General features: G+C 37.2%; 1 long non-coding RNA gene across 1 annotated transcript; it reads left to right on the top strand.

Moving 5' to 3' along the window:
- The first annotated feature begins 696 nt into the window (after nucleotides 1-696).
- LOC307147041 lies at nucleotides 697-4,283 on the top strand. Its single transcript, XR_013819209.1, has 3 exons — nucleotides 697-1,881; nucleotides 3,459-3,533; nucleotides 3,665-4,283. It is a non-coding gene; the product is annotated as an uncharacterized lncRNA (long non-coding RNA).
- The last annotated feature ends 7,510 nt before the right edge of the window (nucleotides 4,284-11,793 follow it).

Genomic DNA, 11,793 nt, shown 5'->3' with positions numbered 1-11,793 from the left:
CATAGAGCACTATCTCTTCGCTGCACAAGCTATTTCTTTATGCAATGCAATGCGAATTCAACATTATGTTTTGTGTCTTTTCAATGCACAAATGTATAAGTTGCAAATGTATTTTATGCAATGCAACTGACAGCTCCTCGTTGCACAACAAAATGATTTAGTTTACTGAACGCAACAGCTTGTTGCAACAGCTGTCTCTTCAATTGTGAGGGACCGAGAAGCCAAGAACAAGGAACACAAGCTTAATTTGCAAAAAAAAGGGTCTTTATTTGAACCCAAGAAAAAAATAACTTTACAAACTCATACATTACTTACAACAAAAATAAAATAAACAGACAGAAAATGAGATAAAAAAAACAGTTAAACAAAAAACCAAACAAACAAACTAAAACTACTGACCTGCTCAATTGAACAAAACAACAGCTTATAAAGGAAATGATGGGCCCCATTACAAATTAAGAGGGGTAACCATTCAACTTTACATTCAACATATAACCTTAAATAAATAAAAATCAAATCAAACAGAGATATATAGTAAATAAAGATAAGGAAAGCAAAATGTAATCAAATATCATAAATGTACAACTAAATAAATCAATTGATAAAGACATTAACGTTTCTTCCTCCCCCGGGCAATTCCCAGCAAATGGTATGTCCGGGCGGAACCAATAATGCATAAATTCTCTGTTCCTGCCCGGACTCTAATCCTCATCACGCCAGGATGCGGCTGCAGCGGATGGGCTGCGTTCGAAACCGCATACTTCCCTACTATTTAGTATGGGAAAAAGAGTAGGCGAGCGAAAAAGTATGTACGGATCCAAAAGAGTAGGCGAGAATTACCTGGGTGACGTACTAATTATCGCGAGATTCGGACTTAAGTGCGTTCGAATATAGGCTTGTTTGAGATGCGCCTTGCCTCGCCTGAAATGTAGTCGAGAGTAGGCGGCTGCAGTGAGAGGAGGAGTGAGAAAAGCGCAGGCAAGCCGGACAGTTCTCTCTTCTCGCAGTGGATCTGACACCTGTGAGATCAAAGATGGATATCGCGGGATTCACGGGATTCACGCTCGTGCACAGTGTTGCTATTAAACTGGATGGAATTTAAGTTCTGTTGCTTTTATATGAAAATAAATATAATGAACAAGACACCCAAAGTAGCCTACTTATTAAATTCCATTCCAAATACATGTTTATTAGTCTTTTTTTCTTTAATACAGACATGTGTTTTTTCTTTTCTTTTTTTAATAAAAATTACATTGCATAACCCATAGAGATCGCACTGTTAGATAGCTTGGGAATATTCACACATAACGTATACACATAAAACATGATATCAGAGTTTTAAAATCAAACATTTTAAAAGAGAACAATACATCACGGTTGTTTAAACCAATAAACATTAAGCTGTGTCGTCAGTCGTTTCCCATCATGCTTTTGATCAGCGCAGTCAGTGGAGAGCAACTGCGCTCGACTGCAGAATCCGACAGGTGTGCCTTGCGCTCGCGAGAGATTTTTGACATACGTCAGCATGACATCAGAGCAAGGCGGACCGCACTCGGACACATTTCTAACCGGCATGCATCTCGCGCTGATCACCGGTGATCGGTTCTGCGCAGATTTTGCTCATCTCAAACAAGCCTTATGCCTACTTTCCTACAATATCAGGCGAAAACAGTATGTGAAGGAAGCAGTAGGCTACGTTCGAAACATCAGTATTCATAAAAAGTAGGCGGGAAGTTCCCGGATGGCTTACTGCTTCAGCGCAGATTTTCGAGTGCTCAGCAACCGCTCAAACGATGGATACTCTTCTATCCCAGGAGGCCACGCGAGAGCATACGTCATTATCAAACATCGCAGAGATCAGCGACGCGGGTGCTTTCAAATGTGAGTAAACACGGTTCCTTTTGTTAAAATTGCATGTGTTGCACTAAACTGTTGAATTGTTGAAGGTGTAAGACGTTACACAGTAAAGTATAGTTGTGATTTTGCTGTAAAAACACGTTTTATTATGTATAACGTTAGCTAACAGGGGAGCTCCAGTAAGGACACGCAAGTTACGTCTCTAAAGTGGATTTACATAAACCATATACATCTTAAAGACGCTCATTTTAAATGTCTATTTACATCTGACAGGAAAATCTTGAAATATCACAACATGAAATAGACATCTGAGTGATGAATGTGTGCTATTATGTAGAACAAATCTATAAAGTAACTAAACATAAGTTATCTATTTTATTTGTCCATTAGTAGTTCGGGCTGGGCGATTTAAATCGTGATATTGTTATGCACATCTCGTCAGTAAAGCCGGTTCCTTGATTAGTAGTAAATCGCCATCACCTGCTTTCAGATGGAGCGGCATTTACTACAAAGAGCCGTAGTTAACTGACAAGCTGAGCCATATCGCATTAAAATCGCGGACGTATCGCCAGCGATAATTAATGCGATATGGCTCAGCTTGTCAGTTAACTACGGCTCTTTGTAGTAAATGCCGCTCCATCTGAAAGCAGGTGATGGCGATTTACTACTAATCAAGGAACCGGCTTTACTGACGAGATGCGCATAACAATAGGCTTGTTTGAGATGAGCAAAATCTGCGCAGAACCGATCACCGGTGATCAGCGCGAGATGCATGCCGGTTAGAAATGTGTCCGAGTGCGGTCCGCCTTGCTCTGATGTCATGCTGACGTATGTCAAAAATCTCTCGCGAGCGCAAGGCACACCTGTCGGATTCTGCAGTCGAGCGCAGTTGCTCTCCACTGACTGCGCTGATCAAAAGCATGATGGGAAACGACTTGCTGACGACACAGCTTAATGTTTATTAGTTTAAACAACCGTGATGTATTGTTCTCTTTTAAAATGTTTGATTTTAAAACTCTGATATCATGTTTTATGTGTATACGTTATGTGTGAATATTCCCAAACTATCTAACAGTGCGATCTCTATGGGTTATGCAATGTAATTTTTATTAAAAAAAGAAAAGAAAAAACACATGTCTGTATTAAAGAAAAAAGACTAATAAACATGTATTTGGAATGGAATTTAATAAGTAGGCTACTTTGGGTGTCTTGTTCATTATATTTATTTTCATATAAAAGCAACAGAACTTAAATTCCATCCAGTTTAATAGCAACACTGTGCACGAGCGTGAATCCCGCGATATCCATCTTTGATCTCACAGGTGTCAGATCCACTGCGAGAAGAGAGAACTGTCCGGCTTGCCTGCGCTTTTTTCACTCCTCCTCTAACTGCAGCCGCCTACTCTCGACTACATTTCAGGCGAGGCAAGGCGCATCTCAAACAAGCCTAATCTCACGATTTAAATCGCCCAGCCCTATTAGTAGTTGATAAATTGAGGAACATTTATGTTGGATAAAAAGTTCAAACAACCTCAACATGTGAATGTAGTGTTGAACTCATAAATCACAGAGGTGATGTGAATCTCGTCTGGATGTTACAGGGACAGATGAACAGAAGTGTGTTTATCCGGTGGAGAGTGGCTCATGAAGCTGAATGCTGCCATCAAAGGCTTTGAGTGAGTATACTACAGAAATGAATAACAACAACTATTTAAATATTAAGTTGTAGTTTATTTTAATTATTGTAATTTCAAACATAGCTATTACATCACTTTTCTGATTCTTGATTTCTGTGCATTTGCTGCAGATTTTTTGAGGTGGAGCCAGGACCTACAAGGGAAGATGATGGCGGCATTTGTGAAAAAAAGCGTTTTTGTCTTCTAAATAATACTGAAATCAAATGACATTGTGCGGTTGAAATTACTGCTTTTGTGTTATGTTTGTGCATTTTTGTAGGATCTGAAATGTCAGCAGGCTGGTGTGAGCACTGAGGATGAGGAGCCCAGAGCTGAATCCTGGAAATGGTGCCATGGATGAGACCCTCCCATCACTCCACCTGCTCTTATGAGACCCTCCATCACTCCACCTGCCCTTACGAGACCCTCCATCACTCCACCTGCCTTTATTGCCTCAGATTGTGAAGCACAACACAACATGCAACAACCTCAGGCACAAAGGAACGGCTCACCTCTGGCGGTCAGCTGATTAAGAATAAAGCTGCAGAATGGGAACCGCTGTGTTGAGATGGCAGAAGGATGTGGGGTTCAGCGCCTGTAGCCTACATACATGATTGTAGTTTGAATAAAGCTTTTTCATGTGTTGACTTGTATATGCATTTGTTTATTGTGTGATGGTGACTTTCATTCATTCTTTTACTAATTTATTAATATTTCTCATTTTTGTCAGTAAATAAAATATAATTATTTAATTAATGTTTTATTTAATTGTTTGAAAAAAAATGTAGATATGTTCATTATATACACATCTAGAGTGTATTCAATCATGCATAGCTATGTCATATGATATACATTACATTTTGTTTGTTTTATTGAATTATATCATTTTCAGTAAAAAGTAATATAATTAAGTATTGGTAAGCATTTATCGTTGTTATTATTGTATGTTTTGGGGTGGGATAGCAATGCAATTCATTCTGAGGTAATATTAATTTTTAATATTAATGATACTTAAATTTTTCGAGTACAAAATCAACAGTTTTCTCCAAAGGCGAATCTTCGCACAGCTGCCCTTTGTGCAGACATTACAAACGCTGAGGAAAACCATTCTAGGTAGGGCTGTCCAGTTACTGATGGTATATATATATATATATATATATATATATATATGGATGCAGAAAAAAAAGGACTCAACAGTGAAGGGGTGAATCTCTAAAACATCAAGAGTGCAAAACAGACACACACACACACACACACACACACAAATGAAAGCTAATTTTGGGAAATGTGTGAAATAAAAGCAATTATTCATCAATGTAAGACATAAAGTGCACAGCAATGAAAGCATGAGACTCAGACTATAAGCATCATGGTTGTAAAATAGACACACACACACACACAGGAAAATGTGAAACTGTAACAGAGAAATGTCAAAATATGTGAAATAAAATCAATGAATCAAATAAAGGAGAGACACTGGAGTAATTTCTAAGGATTGAGTTCATTGAATTCAAAATGTTTATTGTGTAAGATTAATAAAAATATGTTATGACTGAAAGAATTGCATTTTTATTAAGTTAGAATTAAACATTGGGTAACAAAATGCTTTCCATTTGTTCTCTTTCTAATGCAATGTTCAGGTTTGACTGTATTATAAAGTAAAACTGGCACTTCAAATTACCATTTAAACCAACCAAACAAACAAAAAAAAAAGACAAAAATAGTCTTTGAGAATCTGTTATTATATTTTAAAATCAACAACCTGAATTTTTTTTGGCAAATATGTGCAAAAATCACTAGAATTCGCAAGCCTTTCTACAGAAAGCTGTAAATCCATCTAGTGGTAAAAATGTGCTATTGCGTGATAAAAATGCTCAGTGTATCCACCAGATGGCACCCATCTCATTTAAAAAATTGCTTTCATGAGGCCTAGGCTTGACTCTAAAATGAAACACAGCTTTAACAAAAAAAAATAATAATTACATATATATAAAAAAATTCTATTATATTCAATGGGAAAAAATGGGTCATAATTATTGCATAAATATTAATTATAAATCATAAAATGATCTCAAAACACCAAAAAAGAAAAGAAAAAATATTATAAAAAACAAGTAAAAAAAAAAAAAAAAAAAATGATGATTTCTTTTTATAAATATTATTCCCACTCTCCCGGACCATTTGGTCCCGAAGGTCCTGAGTGTGACTCTGAAATGAAGGACACCAGAGGGTTAAATAATTCATTATAATACATTTAAAAAAAGCATTTTTTGTTATTTATAGGCCTGAGGGATGAAACGAGAGTTAAATTCAACAAGAAAAAGAGGAAAACAAAGCAGTTAGCCACTTTTGCTTGTGGATGAAAATGTTTGGATATATATATATAAAAAAAATTAACAACATATTCAAGAGATGACAATTTTAGGATTTCGTAATAAAAATAAATAATATCGTTAAGGATAAAAAGGTGGGTCACATTAGTAGGGTTAAATATAAAAACTTAAATCAACCCTAAATGTATTCACAAAATAAATGGGCAGCAATTTCTTCAAAAAGAAAAACAAAATGAGCAAGTTTAATCAATATCAAGATATTTAAAGATAGATGAATTAAACGTGTCGTTCAAATCTTTTAAGTTGTTGGACGCTGCGCGTCGGACGGTTAACGCCTCGCCGAAGTCCATTAAAACCTGATAATGGACACCTCGAAGGGCATTAACCCGCTTATACCATGGTTACTTACGAAATAAATAAATATTTAATCAATTAATAATACTTTAATGTGTTTTAGAGTAAAAATCGTGAGGGTTTTTATTTATTAAGTCGAGCGCACTATTTAATATCTCCCGTATACAGGCGTTGCCAAGCAACGTGGCCACAGCGAGCGACCTGACCGCAACAGTTGATCAGTGAGTTTGAGCCAGCGCAATCATTTAGAACTGTCATCAGGCAAATTGACGGGACGCCTTTCCTAGGTGTCCATTATCACTTTTTAACGGACACCCTGCAGCCAACGGTCACCCAGACAGAGCCGTCGCATAGGCTGTGCGAACTGTGCAACCGCACAGGGCCTCGCGCCACTAGGGGGCCTCGCAATCCTACTTTTTTGTTTTTGTTTTCTTGAAAAAAATAAATGTTTTTTGTTTTTTTGTCCCCACCACTTTTTAAAACATCTCGCGGCACGAATGTAACAATTCTACAAATAAATAAAACATCTCCAGTTAACTGGCAGAGCATTCATATCGTTCGTTTTTTAAATAAGAGACGATCTAGCGCTGAAATGTTGTTTTTTAAATCAAGTGATCAAAGTGCTCGTTGCCGCTGCGATCAGTGGCGCGGATACAGTGTTTTCTCGTGTGGCTCGCGCACACGCCGCACTGTCTTCACTCGACGCACGCTTCAATCCGTTGCGGTTACTCACAAAACATAATGCACACAAATGTGTCCCCGCTTGATATACAACCACTGATGAACATAATCGGTTTTGATGAGAAAAAAAACATTCGAGAAAAAAAACTATACGAATTCAGTTTAGAACCTAAAACCTCTGAAACGCTTGGCGAAAGTTCTACCACTGGACCATTAAGATACGTTGTTTAATTAGGCGGATCTATGTATTCACACGAAAATTATCGAGCTGACTTGATGTAAAGCCACTCGTTGCACAGTTGATTTTTTTCCCTCTGAAATAAATATCAAAAAGTCATAGGTGAGACCATGTGCATGATTATGCTGTATTATTCTACTACTTGATAAAAACCTATTGCAGCGAGATTATGCGCGCAATAGAACTAGAATAGCTACGTCCACCGTTATTCATGCGCAATTGAGCATCCACATCAAAGAGCAGGGCCTCGCATTTCAAGTTCGCACAGGGCCTCGCACCCCACCTGCGACGGCACTGCACCCAGACCATGGTATAAGTCGTTATAATCACTGATGAGCTTTACCTCTTTATAGCTTTTAATCGCAGCCGAATCGTGAGTGAATCATTCAAAAAGATTCGACTCGAAAGATTCTTTCATTTCGATATTTGTGTGTATTAAACCTTCTTCTCTGTATTTGAACATCTGTTCTTTCGGACAGATATGGCAGTCTTTTATGATATTTGGCTGATGTCTCTGGCTGTGCTGATGCTGGTGTCTCTCTGGACTCTGCCAGTGCCGCTGTTCGGATTAGACAGATTCATTTATGCCAGCCGAACAGCTGCAGATTCATAGATTCATTCATGACATCGCCTCGACTCTCATGAACGCGCGCCATGAAGCTCTATGACTTAATAAGTATTTCTATATCATGAAAGGCCAATTGGGGCAAGCCTGGGGCAGATAATAATGGACTAAAGAAAACTGGGGGTAACAAATAAGGATCGGAGCCTAAAATAGAAATTTTCTCCAGGGATCTCGGTCTCTCTCTCTCTCATTCAAATGGGCAGTTTGGGCGGCCATACCGGGCGAGTCGGTCGCAAATATGGCGGCGTTCTATTTGTAGTGACGTAGGTGGCATCTATGAATAGAAACCCAAGAGGCGAAACTCAATAGAACGCTCCATAGCAACAGTTGCCCCCATGACGTGACGGCGCGGCCGCCATAGACCAACGCTACTTTTGCGTCATCGAAGGGCAACGCCCCTTTTTGGGGGAAGACAAACAGATTCCCCTGAGAACAGAACTCGCTCGCTCTAGACCTGCAAAGTTTCTTGATAGCACTTGAATGGCACAAACATACACTCTCTTTGCCGGCCGAGGACCGTGAGCGGTACTTAAAGAAGCTACTGGATAGGGAGTTACAGAGGTGTCCCTTTGAAATGGTCGAAAACTGGATTAATGACCCCACGCAGTGGCCAAATATGGACTATTCTGACATCTACCACTATCTCGTGGAATCACCAAGTAAGTAACGTTAGCCTATTTTTTTGTCATTAACACACTCACAGTATGACAAACTAGACGATGAGGCCATGTCAAGAGGAGTCGGTGGTTTACTTGTATCATATTTCACTTGATTTAAGCTATTGACAGTTTTGTTGTCGACTAGCTATACTAGTAAGAAACCCTCAAACACTGTAATCAGAACAATCATGTCAGAGGCTAAAAACATAAATAGTCCGTACCTTAAGTGGGGTAGAGACAATGAAAAATATGCCCCATACATATTTTGCCGTACACTGTAAACCTTTTTACAACTTTCAAAGTCCTAGCACTTTCTAGACACAAGCAGAAACCAGCCAAGTCCACTTTAGTCCTAGCCTGCCACTATTTCAACAGTAAAATCAGTTAACAGCCAAGGTAGCGTGCCTAGTGAGAGCTAACGTTAATCACGTAGCTGCTAGCAGCTTCGTCTTTCTAACTAGTAAGTTATAGCTAGTCGACAACAAAACTATGTCAATAGCTTAAATCAAGTGAAATATGATCCAAGTAAACCACCGACTCCTCTTGACATGGCCTCATCGTCTAGTTTGTCATACTATGAGTGTGTTAATGACAAAAAAAAAAAATAGGCTACTTACTTGGTGATTCCACGAGATAGTGGTAGATGTCTGAATAGTCCAAAGAGAGTGTATGTTTGTGCGATTTTTGCTATCAAGAAACTTTGCAGGTCTAGAGCGAGCGAGTTCTGTTCTCAGGGGAATCTGTTTGTTTTCCCCCAAAAAGGGGCGTTACCCTTCGATGACGCAAAAGTAGCGTTGGTCTATTATGGACTGAAAACTGAAGGAAAACGCCGAAAAATAATGGGAGTCAATGGCACTGAACCAACTTAACATAACAAAAACATAACAAAAACGTAACATACCTTATTTTTGTCTGGCCGTCATATCTAAATATGAAAACAATTTAAAATACATTAATGAGGATGACCGACGTTAAATGACAGAAAATGTTACGTCTATGTGTTGGTTATGCATGGCCTAATTACCCTTAGGAAAATAGTATTTTGGGACAAAATATTACTATAGAAGTACTATAAGACTACTATAGAAATACTATAGCGACTCTATAGAGGTATTACAGAACATAACAGAACATAACATACTTCTGTGATGTTCTGTAACAATATTTTAAAGCTGCTATAGTATTTATATAGTAGTCTTATCGTACTTCTATAGTATGTCCCAAATTACTATAGTATTCCAATAAGATCACTATAATATTTTGTCCCAAAATACTATAGGATTCCTATAGTACTTTTTCGTAAGGGTATGTCCCCCACCGAATCGGCTTCATTAGCCTACCACTTACGGTTTGCAAAGATACAATTATAAAATTACTGCAAACCTTTAATCTATCAATATTTATGTTTGATTATGCATTTTCCTTGTTATATGAATAACAGAAATTCATGAAATACTATATAGCCAGACACACAGTAATAAGATAGGCTAAGTAAGATATTTATTCAAATGTTGATTTTGAAATTAGTGAACATCACCATATGATTTGGAAAAATAAATAAATAAATAAAATTATAAATGAACATTTCTAAAGACAGTTAATCTTTTACATAGAATATCACAAAAATTTTAACAACTTGTTTTTTCAACATCTTCAGTGAAAAGTGCACACAGTGAACGTTTCAATGGCAAGAACGAAAACAATCTGTGAATGTCCTATTACAGGCGGAAAGGTACAAAAAAGATGTGCAATCTAGTGCACACATGAACTATAAACTGTACTAAAATGGAAGTGGTGCCATAAGATCTCAGTAATTAATCAGACACCACCATCTATTGTGTGTGCATTTGTGTATGAGACGGTTTTTTTGTATTTTTTTCTTTTTGTGAGAGAAGAGGCATTGATTTTGCCATTGACTGGCGCTAACGATTTCAGCAGCTTTCAGTCCTAATGGCGGACGCGCCTCAGCAGCGCCATCTACAGACTGTTACCCATAACACAACAGAGTTTCGCCTCTTGGGCTTTTATACTCTTTGATACAGTGAAGAATATGTTTCATTAGAACTAACAAGAACTAACTTATGCATTGTGCATTTAAGAATAAAACGAAATATGCACGAAGTATACAAAAAAAAAAAAAAAAAAAAAAAAAAAAAAATTCTCACTGTGCAATGAAGAGAAAACACATAAGATATGCTCTGTTTCATTGCACTGCGTAGAAGCAATAGAATTGCATACGAGACCTAACATATTCCGTTGTGCATTGCACATAGCACATAACATGTGAGTTGTTGCAGTGCATTGCATACAAAAACTGGATTATTGGCCTGTGCACTGAAGAATAACACATATATTGTGCTGCTGCATCGGATACATAATTAAACTTAATCCGTTGTGCAGAATCCAAATAATGTAAAAACTATATGCACTGTTTCATTGAAGAACTGTTTTGTTTCATTAGATTGAATACAAGAACTAACTTATTCCGTTGACCATTGAAGAAAAAACACATAACCTGCTTTTGCGTTGCAATGCAAACTCATTTTGCCGTGCATTGAGGAAATAAAAATATATCCTCTTGCAGTGCATATTTAGCCTATAGCTTCTATACTCTTTGACTGTATTAAGTTAGATCGTGTCAACTCAATGCAACAGCAAATGTGTTATGTTATCTTTTGAATGCACAATTTAATTAAGTTTTATATTAACTATTAACATATATTATGCATATTATAATTTTTTATTTTTTTTACAAGCGAAAGATAAGCTTTCTTTTAAGTTAAAGATATGCTTTCTTTCTACTTGTTACAGAGCATGGCCGATCTTATGTTCAGGTTCTCCCCAAATAGTAAAATATGATTCACTCACTAAATTATGATGGTATTTTTTTTATTTATTTGCCTCAATTTGATGTAAGATGTAATTCACTTTAAAGAAAAACTACAGTACATTTTTCAATTTCACTTATCATGTGTCATGTGTCATGATTTATTGGAAGATTGCTGCCATCTACTGGAAAACAGACATTTAAAATAAAATAACATTACATTTCGCTTGCAGACGCTAGATGGCGACAGAGACTCACTCAAACGCTCGTTGGCCATTTCTTCATACACGTGTTCTTTATTTATATTTATATTTAAATTTAAATCTAATTATCATGTTTTTCATGTTTGTGTGATAGTGGGAAGCTTTGGCGACGGACTCCAAAACGAGAGAACTGGCATATGACTATGAGAGCATGAGTTTCATGAGTTACAATGATAAAAGTTATGATATATTTTGTAAGCAATGTTATGAATGAGAGTATATCGTAATCACGAGGTATTTCTTTAATCCGGTGTAATGAATGAGCGCACACATTGAGAGT

Source organism: Squalius cephalus (assembly GCF_949319135.1).
Source record: "Squalius cephalus genome assembly, chromosome: 19".
Lineage (NCBI taxonomy): Eukaryota > Metazoa > Chordata > Actinopteri > Cypriniformes > Leuciscidae > Squalius > Squalius cephalus.
This window is presented reverse-complemented; position numbering and strand designations above follow the sequence as displayed.